This window comes from Cucurbita pepo, chromosome 11, assembly GCF_057944985.1.
Source record: "Cucurbita pepo subsp. pepo isolate OVF chromosome 11, ASM5794498v1, whole genome shotgun sequence".
Lineage (NCBI taxonomy): Eukaryota > Viridiplantae > Streptophyta > Magnoliopsida > Cucurbitales > Cucurbitaceae > Cucurbita > Cucurbita pepo.
The window spans coordinates 9,752,498-9,762,571 of record NC_141808.1 but is presented as its reverse complement, the minus strand read 5'-3'; positions in this window follow the sequence as shown (position 1 = coordinate 9,762,571).

Here is a 10,074-nt window from a genome sequence, read left to right as displayed (position 1 = left end):
ATTCGGTATGGATAAAAGATCTTCCTGTCAAAACGGAAACAAAGAGATTATTGAAGTCGTCTCTATTCTAGCATTTATATTGCTACTGCACTGTTCGTTCATTATAGTTCCTACCGCTTACTTAATAATAGACGTAAAGAGAGTCAAAGTGATTAATTTGAATTAATCTTGACTTTCTTTGTTCTTATCAATGATTGAAGATAAGCAAAATGACAAGGATTCCCATTTCGCGTCTTAAATGAAATTGGCGGACTAGAACTATCAGTATTCTACGAGAGAAGTCTTCTATGAGATCCGAGAGTATGTTAGTAAAGAAATATATTAATCCTTCTACCATACTCTTATTGTTATTGAAGTGTATCAAATTGTACTCTATAAAACTAGAGGTTCAATATAGATGAATCTACAATATATATCTTTCTATTAGAGATATCATCTCAATTACATATATGTCTAGTTAGTTAATACAATATCCATCGTGGCCCAATTCTATATTCTTTGCTTCATACATTCATGATATGAACAACGACCAAGGAATTTCCATACCTCAAGGTCCAATTACAAGGACGAGAGCCAAGAAGCTACAACAAACCTTATACAGTTATATTCAAGCTATGGTGAGCTCATCAAAGGAAATTCTAGAAGACGTTGGTGACCTCCCTTATATGTTATGCAAAGTTGAGCTTCAAGACAGAGATGAATTAAATGCACTTTAAGTTGCATTTAATGAACTTCGCTGAATTTATCAATAGTCCAAGGATGACTAATAAGCCCATTTTATTATTTGCATTATTTAATTATAGTTTAACTATTTGTTTTCATATTTAAGCTAGTTTTAAATATAGGAGTTAAGGTTATATTGTAACCCACATAGGTTACTATATTCCACCATTAACCAGCCATTTTAATATGGAGGTTATGGGTATTTCTCATTTACTAGCCCATTTAATTTTGGAGTTATGTATCACATAGGTTACGGTTTGTAAAGGCTATATAAAGCCTTCTTTTCTTTGATTAGACATCAGATTTTGGAATTGAGAATAGAATTTCTATTTTAGCTTTGTTGAGAGCTAAACTTTCTTTGCAAATTCTTGTGTTTAGAACTTGCATGTAGAGTCATTCAAGTGGTATTGATCAAACCTCTTGTGGAGTGATTCGAATCACGAGTTTAGAAACGAGTTTTCTTTACTCTTGATCTTGATCATCAAGGTAATCCGTTCCATACTTTCCCTTGGGTTGATTTCCATATCATTTTGGTATCAGAGCTTTAGGCTCAAGATCGGATATATGTTTCATTGCGCTTATCTCTTTTAATTCTCTTATTATTTTTTTTTTCTCAGTTTGTGTAGAATGTTCATATTCTATCACAAAAATATATAACAAAAAAAAAAATACATTTTTTTTTTCTGTTCTTTAAAGTGTTAGATCTCGATCTTATCAACACTATATTCTTCTTTAAGATCTTCTAAATCAATTTTCTTGTTGAAAAATTGATTAGATTTTGCGAATAAGAAGAAAAAAAAAAAAACCATTGAAAGAAAGAAAGCATATTGATGTTAAATGTCTTTCTTTTTTCCTCTTGATTATTATATGTAACTCTCATATGTTCCTACGTCTAAATTAGTCCTTAATCATTTTCTTTCTGTAATTCGTTTCTTTGTCGTTATTCGGATTGCTCCTTCAATACCCTTGTTTATGTATTGAGTGTGCGTGCTGTCTATTCACATTGAATTGCACTTAGCTCTACAACATAGCTTGTCTCACATCCCAATTTGTTTTTTGGAGTGTGATTTGTGTGTGCTCAATTGTGAGGGTGAGTTTGTAAGGGAGTGACACATTGATTCGAGTGTTGAGTGCTAAACACGAGTGAACTACATTTACGAGTGAATACACGTGAGGGAGCGCTTGTGAGGTCCTTTTCTTTTCTTTTACCTTTCTTTTGTAGCATGGAAAATCCAGACGACAATACTAACATTACTGATGCACGATTGAGAGAAGCACAACAACGAACCATGGAAAGACTAATTCGAGGAATAGAAGAGTTGACTGATCGAATAGGAAGATTGGAGATTCAAAATCAAGCACGACAGAGGATTCCACAACCTACGCCCTCAACCGATACATATGAGGGCGACAATTCTGATCACCACGAGGATAATCCACATGGGGTTGGTCATGGCTTGATGCGAGGGCGAGACCATGGAAGAAGGTATCATAATTTACAACAACGAGTTCCTTATGATGATAGAATTGATCGTAACGTGGGGAGCATCAAATTAAAACTTCCCAAGTTTTATGGCAAAACCGATCCAGAGGAGTACCTTCAATGGGAGAAAACGGTGGAGTCGGTGTTCAACTGTCATAATTTTAGTGATAAAAAGAAGGTACTGTTATGCATTGCTCAATTCAAACAACATGCTCAAATTTGGTGGGATAAATTGATGTCAAGTAGGAGAAGAAACCTTGAAGCACCAATTGATTCATGGTACGAGTTCAAAGAGTCCATGAGGAAGCGTTTTGTTCCACAATATTTTCAACGGGACATGGCGCAAAAGCTTCAAGCATTGAAACAAGGACGCAAGTCTGTGGAAGATTATTACAAGGAGATGGATACATTGATGGATCGACTTGATCTCGATGAGGACATGGAGGCTCTCATGGCGCGGTTTCTTAATGGGTTAAACACAGAGATTGCAGACAAGACTGATTTACAGCCTTATTCTAATATTGAGGAGTTGTTGCACATTGCAATTAAGATCGAGAGGCAAATCCAAAGAAGATCTCAACGGTATTCTTCTAAAACTTTTCCCAATTCTACTTCTACATGGAAAAAGGATAGTAAGAACATTGATTATAAGCATAGAAATCCAGAGATTAATGAGAAGCCTCAAGCTAAATTTGAGAAAGGGGAGAGTTCTAGAACAGGGAAAGAAAAAGTAGAAAAGTCTAATGTTCGAAATAGGGATTTAAAGTGTTGGAGATGTCAAGGGGTAGGACACTATAGTAGAGATTGCCCGAATGCAAGAATTATGACCATCAAGGAGGGAGAAATTGTTACGGATGACGAGGCACATGACGACATAAATGAGGAAACTGATGAGAGTGAGGAGTTTAGCGAAGAGGACCCTACACATATATCTTTGGTTACTCGACGAGCTCTAAACACCCACATTAAGGAGGACGGCCTAGACCAAAGAGAGAACTTGTTTCAAACTCGTTGTCTTGTTCAATCTGTACCTTGTAGTGTTGTCATTGATAGCGGTAGTTGCACCAATGTTGTGAGTTCCATTCTGGTCAAAAGACTTAATTTGAAGACACAACCACATCCAAGACCCTACAAGCTTCAATGGTTGAATGATTGTGGGGAAGTACGGGTAACTCAACAAACTCTTGTTTCATTTACTATTGGAAAATATGTTGATGATGTTTTATGTGATGTTGTATCCATGCATGTTGGAGATTTACTACTGGGGAGGCCATGGCAATTTGATCGTCGGGTAATGTATGATGGGTATGCAAATCAATACTCTTTTACTCACAATGGTAGAAAAACTACTCTTGTTCCATTGTCTCCAAAAGATGTATTTATTGATCATTGCAAACTTGAAAAGAAAAGGCAAGAGGCTGATGCAAAAGCAGAGATTGAAAAAGAATCAAGTGAAAAAATGAGCTTGAGTGAAAAGCAAGAGAGTAACACTCAGCCTAGAGAAAAAAAAGAGAGAAAAGCCAAATCAGTAAGCTTGTATGTTAGATCAAGTGAGGCTAGGAATGTTTTGCTCTCTAACCAGACTATTCTTGTACTTATGTGCAAGGGGTCTTGTTACTTTACTAACATGCTTAACCCTTCTTTGCCTAGTGATTTTGTTGTGCTTTTGCAAGAGTTTGAAGATTTATTTTCTGAGGAGATGCCTAGTAGTTTGCCACCACTTAGAGGGATTGAACACAAGATTGACTTCATTCCTGGCGCGCCCATTCCAAACCGACCAGCATATAGGACTAATCCAAAGGAGGCTGAAGAGATACAAAGACAAGTAAGTGAACTCCTTGCTAAAGGGTATGTACGTGAAAGTTTGAGTCCTTGTTCTGTTCCAGTTATTCTTGTACCTAAGAAAGATGGTTCTTGGCGTATGTGTGTTGATTGTAGGGCTATAAACAAGATAACTATAAAGTATAGGCATCCAATTCCTAGATTAGATGATATGCTTGATGAATTGCATGGATGTAGTCTTTTTACTAAGATTGATTTAAAATCGGGTTATCATCAAATTCGCATGCATATTGGGGATGAGTGGAAAACAGCTTTTAAAACCAAGTATGGTCTTTATGAATGGTTGGTTATGCCTTTTGGATTAACTAATGCACCTAGTACATTCATGAGACTAATGAACCATGTCTTACGAGAATACTTAGGTAAGTTTGTGGTTGTTTATTTTGATGACATCCTTGTTTACTCTAAATCTTTAGATGATCATATTACCCATGTACGCAATGTTTTGACTACTTTAAGAAATGAATGTTTGTATGTAAATTTAAAGAAATGTAGCTTTTGCATGGAAAAAGTTAACTTTCTTGGGTTTGTAGTTTCATCTAATGGTGTTGAGGTTGATGAGGAGAAAGTGAAGGCTATAAAAGAGTGGCCTACACCTAAAAATGTGAGTGAGGTAAGAAGTTTTCATGGTCTTGCAAGTTTCTACCGTAGGTTCATTAAGAATTTTAGTACAATTGCTTCACCCTTGAATGAACTTATTAAGAAAAATGTATCCTTTATATGGGAAAAAGATCAAGAACTTGCTTTTAATACTTTGAAAGAAAAATTGAGTTCTGCTCCTTTGCTTGCATTACCTAATTTTGAGTCTACTTTTGAAATTGAATGCGATGCAAGTGGAGTAGGGATAGGTGCTGTATTAATGCAAAATCAAAGACCTTTAATGTTCTTTAGTGAGAAGTTGACTGGTGCATCTTTGAGGTATCCAACTTATGACAAAGAGCTTTATGCTTTGGTTCGTGCATTGCAAACCTGGCAACATTATCTTTGGCCTAAGGAGTTCATTATTCATACGGATCATGAAAGTTTAAAGCATTTGAGAGTACAAAATAAACTCAACAGACGACATGCTAAGTGGTTAGAATTTATTGAAACATTCCCTTATGTCATAAGATATAAACAAGGTAAGGAGAACATTGTTGCCGATGCTTTATCACGAAGGTATGTCCTCCTCAATACTTTGAATGCTAGGTTGTTGGGTTTTGAACACATAAAGGATTTGTATCAACATGACATGTTCTTTGCTCCTTTTGTTGAATCTTGTGAAAAAGGACTCATTGTGGATAATTACTTGTTGTTAGATGGATTTTTGTTCCGAAAAGGCAAACTTTGCATACCATCTTGTTCCATACGTGAGCTACTTGTGAGGGAAGCTCATGGAGGTGGTTTAATGGCACACCATGGAGTTTCTAAAACTTATGATATGCTGTCTGAACATTTTTTTTGGCCTAAAATGAGACATGATGTTCATAAAGTTTGTGCTCGTTGCATAGCATGTAAACAAGCTAAGTCTAGGCTTCAACCACATGGTTTATACTCCCCATTACCAGTTCCTAATGGTCCTTGGATTGATATATCAATGGATTTTGTTTTAGGTTTACCTAGGACTAGGAAAGGTTATGATAGCATCTTTGTTGTGGTTGATCGATTTAGTAAAATGGCTCATTTTATTCCTTGTCACAAAACTGATGATGCAAAACATATTGCAGACCTGTTCTTTAGGGAAGTTGTACGATTGCATGGCATTCCTAAAAGCATCGTTAGTGATCGTGATGTCAAATTTTTAAGCCACTTTTGGCGTGTTTTATGGGGTAAGTTAGGAACTAAGCTCGTATATTCAACTACTTGTCATCCTCAAACGGATGGACAAACTGAAGTTGTTAACAGAACCATGACTACTATGCTTAGGGCTATTATTGATAAGAATCTTAAGACTTGGGAGGATTGTTTGCCATTTATAGAATTTGCATATAATAGGGTTGTTCATAGCACTACTAAATGCACACCTTTTGAAATTGTTTATGGCTTTAATCCTTTAACCCCCACTGACTTGTTACCTATACCGTCAAAAGAATTTGTGAATTTTGATGCAAATACCAAGGTTGAGTTTGTTCATAAATTGCACAAGCAAGTAAAAGAACAAATTGAGAAACAAAATTCCAAGGTTGCCACCCGAATTAATAAAGGACGTAAGATTGTCATCTTCAAGCCAGGAGATTGGGTTTGGGTGCATTTTCGAAAAGAAAGATTTCCTACTCAAAGAAAATCTAAGCTTTTACCACGAGGAGATGGACCTTTTCAAGTTCTTGAGCGCATCAATGACAATGCTTATAAAATTGATTTACCAGGTAAGTACGGTGTTAGTGCAACTTTTAATGTTGCTGATTTGAGTCCTTTTGATGTAGGTGATGGCTTGGATTCGAGGACGAATCCTTCTCAAGAGGGGGAGAATGATATGAACAACGACCAAGGAATTTCCATACCTCAAGGTCCAATTACAAGGACGAGAGCCAAGAAGCTACAACAAACCTTATACAGTTATATTCAAGCTATGGTGAGCTCATCAAAGGAAATTCTAGAAGACGTTGGTGACCTCCCTTATATGTTATGCAAAGTTGAGCTTCAAGACAGAGATGAATTAAATGCACTTTAAGTTGCATTTAATGAACTTCGCTGAATTTATCAATAGTCCAAGGATGACTAATAAGCCCATTTTATTATTTGCATTATTTAATTATAGTTTAACTATTTGTTTTCATATTTAAGCTAGTTTTAAATATAGGAGTTAAGGTTATATTGTAACCCACATAGGTTACTATATTCCACCATTAACCAGCCATTTTAATATGGAGGTTATGGGTATTTCTCATTTACTAGCCCATTTAATTTTGGAGTTATGTATCACATAGGTTACGGTTTGTAAAGGCTATATAAAGCCTTCTTTTCTTTGATTAGACATCAGATTTTGGAATTGAGAATAGAATTTCTATTTTAGCTTTGTTGAGAGCTAAACTTTCTTTGCAAATTCTTGTGTTTAGAACTTGCATGTAGAGTCATTCAAGTGGTATTGATCAAACCTCTTGTGGAGTGATTCGAATCACGAGTTTAGAAACGAGTTTTCTTTACTCTTGATCTTGATCATCAAGGTAATCCGTTCCATACTTTCCCTTGGGTTGATTTCCATATCAATTCACCTTGGTTCCAATGAATCAGAAATGAAATAATCGAAAGGCCCCCGCGCCGCCCACTAATCCTTCCTTGTTCTAGCATGATAAAGAAGTAATTGATTGAGCAATTGACAGATAATCTAGGGGTTCGGTTCCGTAGGCACTTTTTCTCTTCGAATTTATAAAAGAATTAGTCAATCCCATCTTTCACGTTTGAGCCATCATATGAAATGAGTTCGATAAAAGAAGCAGAAATCCTACTATTTAGTAAAGAAAAGAACTAAAAGACTAAGAATAATAAATCAAAGAAGTGGGAAGTACCGTAATATGGATGGGGCCGAGGTATTATCTTATTATGAAGTAGTAGATTCTTATGGAAGAGTATCTCATTAGACAACCACTATGTCTATCTTCTTTGCGTGTCGAAAGTATGTATCTACTTTTAAAGGGATAATCCTCTTTTTTACTGTCACAAAGATCAAAAGTGTTGCAAAAGGATCTATCAAATAAGCCAAAAACAATCCATACGAGACAGTTTCATTCTTCAATTAGTAGTACTTCTAAAGAGAGTCCACTTACTTCTTCCCCATACTCCGAGTGAAAGAGAATAAAGACTATCATTAAAGCAGCCCAAGCGAGACGACTAACCCCATGTGAATTATGTCCCCTATCTCTATGAATAGAAAGAAAAGAATTATTATTCTATAATTGCTCACTCATTATTATTATGAACTAATAATAGTGGAAAGCGCATAGTCAAAAAGAGATTCGGGCACAACACCATTGATGAAACAATCCACAAATATAGAATTATAACAAGTTCTTATATGCTAGTATAATCAAATTAAGTACAAATCAAAGAAAGAGGCGGGGAAACTCTTGGAAGTCTGAAATTAGTACCATGTAGGAATAATCAGACCTAGTCTTTTGTTCTCCTGCATTTCATTACATTACAAAGAGTATAAAAAGAGTCAATCAACCACTAGCTATCGCATACCCAACCATACTATTATTCCTTTCTCATTTGATCTAATCTCCCCCTATTTAGACAATCAGGAGATGGGATGACCTATTACATGCTAGAGCTTATCGAAAAGAAGTTCCTTGGCAGATTCAAAAGGAAATTAGCCATTCAATATAATAGTGATTGACTGCTCGAGCACTCGGATACTTTCATGCATGAGTCCATATATAAAGTATCTTCTTCCCTATCCGTAACTCAAAATCAAATGAGATTCCCTAATTCAAGACTCAATCAGTAGACACCCGGAGTCGAAGGGTTATCATAGCAGCAAGATTTAACGATTTGCATTACTCTACTAAATTCTCTTGAAACCCCGAAACCTAGACGAAAGGATGTATAGCATTTTACAGAACCCCAACGATGCTTAGAATCAAGCAAATATAAAGAGAAAGAGAAAGAAAGAAAAGAGGCTTGCTTGTCTTCTCCTTGAAAATCAATGATAAAGTTATATCAGCTCTAAATCAAAGTCTTTACCATTCTTTTGTTTGTTGATGAGACGACACCCAGCAGATTTGAACTGGGTAAATAGGGATGGATTCGCAGGCCCACGCCTTACCTTACCGCTCGACCATGCCGCCAAAACAATACTAAATCTTGGATTGGCTCTATCTCTTCTATTGATAGTATCTTACAACACCCAATATCGAAAACTCAAAAGCGAAAACCGGAACCTCGGCTTGGCGCCTTTTCACTATTCTATTCTTTCACTGCTGAGTAAATAGGCTGATCAGCTCCTTCCCCTCCCCTTAAGGTAAAGCTGCTTCGCTCCTGACCCTGAACCTATCTATCCTTTAGGTCTCCTTGCATCGCTCCTCTCCCTTCCGGTCTCGCTGTTTCACTCCTCTCCCTTTGGTCTCGCTGTTGAACGAGTTCGCCTCGTAACCTCGGGCTCACCGCTTTCGCTCCTTCCCCTTTACAGTCTTTGAATCAATGAATTAGTAGCTTGACAGGGGAGTCAATCAAATCAAAGAGATAGTGAAACCGGAACCTTACCATGAGAGTCAATTCCTTGCAGCTCAATCACCTATCACAAAGAAGGGAGAGGCAATTCAGATTCAATCCTTTCCCTCTCTCTCCTTTACCTGACGAGAATGAATGAGACTGAACCTAAACCTTAACCTTCACCGATATGACCTGACCTGATTCCCTGACCAGATAGAACTGTAAACAAAGACGAAAGGAAAGATGAATGAGAGTGAACAGGAAGGAAAGAAGAAAGATGCATTCTTTTGAACTCCTTCACTTGTCCCTGATTTCACTCAAACACAAGGTAAAGCGCTATTTGAAGAACCTTCCCCTTCACCTCCCCTGTCGGTTTCACAGCTTCGCTCCTGCCCCTCTCCCTCTCGGTCGAGTTGTTTCACCCCTCTTCAACTCGGTAAAGTGTCTTCGACTATTCTATTACTTGATTGAACTAACTCTTGAACCTTCTAGGCAGGATGAGAAGAATCAGGTAAAGCTCCTATTGAAGAACTCTTAAGGGAACTAGGTAAGCTGTATAATCCGAATTCAGGTAAAGCTCCTATTTCACTCTTTATCCGTAAACCCTATCGAACTCTTTATCCGTAACCGCTATTCTGCTCTCTCCTAGTAACTGCTATTCCCCCCTAGTAACCGCTATTCCCCTCTCTCCTATTTATTCTACTTCTACTTCATTCTTGAACTATTCTATTGAACCTGACCCGAGGTGTTACAGTCTTTGTTTGAAAGAAAGAGTTAGCAGCTTTCCTCTCCCTTCCGATCTCGTACTTTGTTCCTCTCCCGACGCCCTTTTCCTATACTAGACAGTCGGTGAAAAAGAAGATTCATTATCTCCTCCCCTTTACTTACGGTCTCTG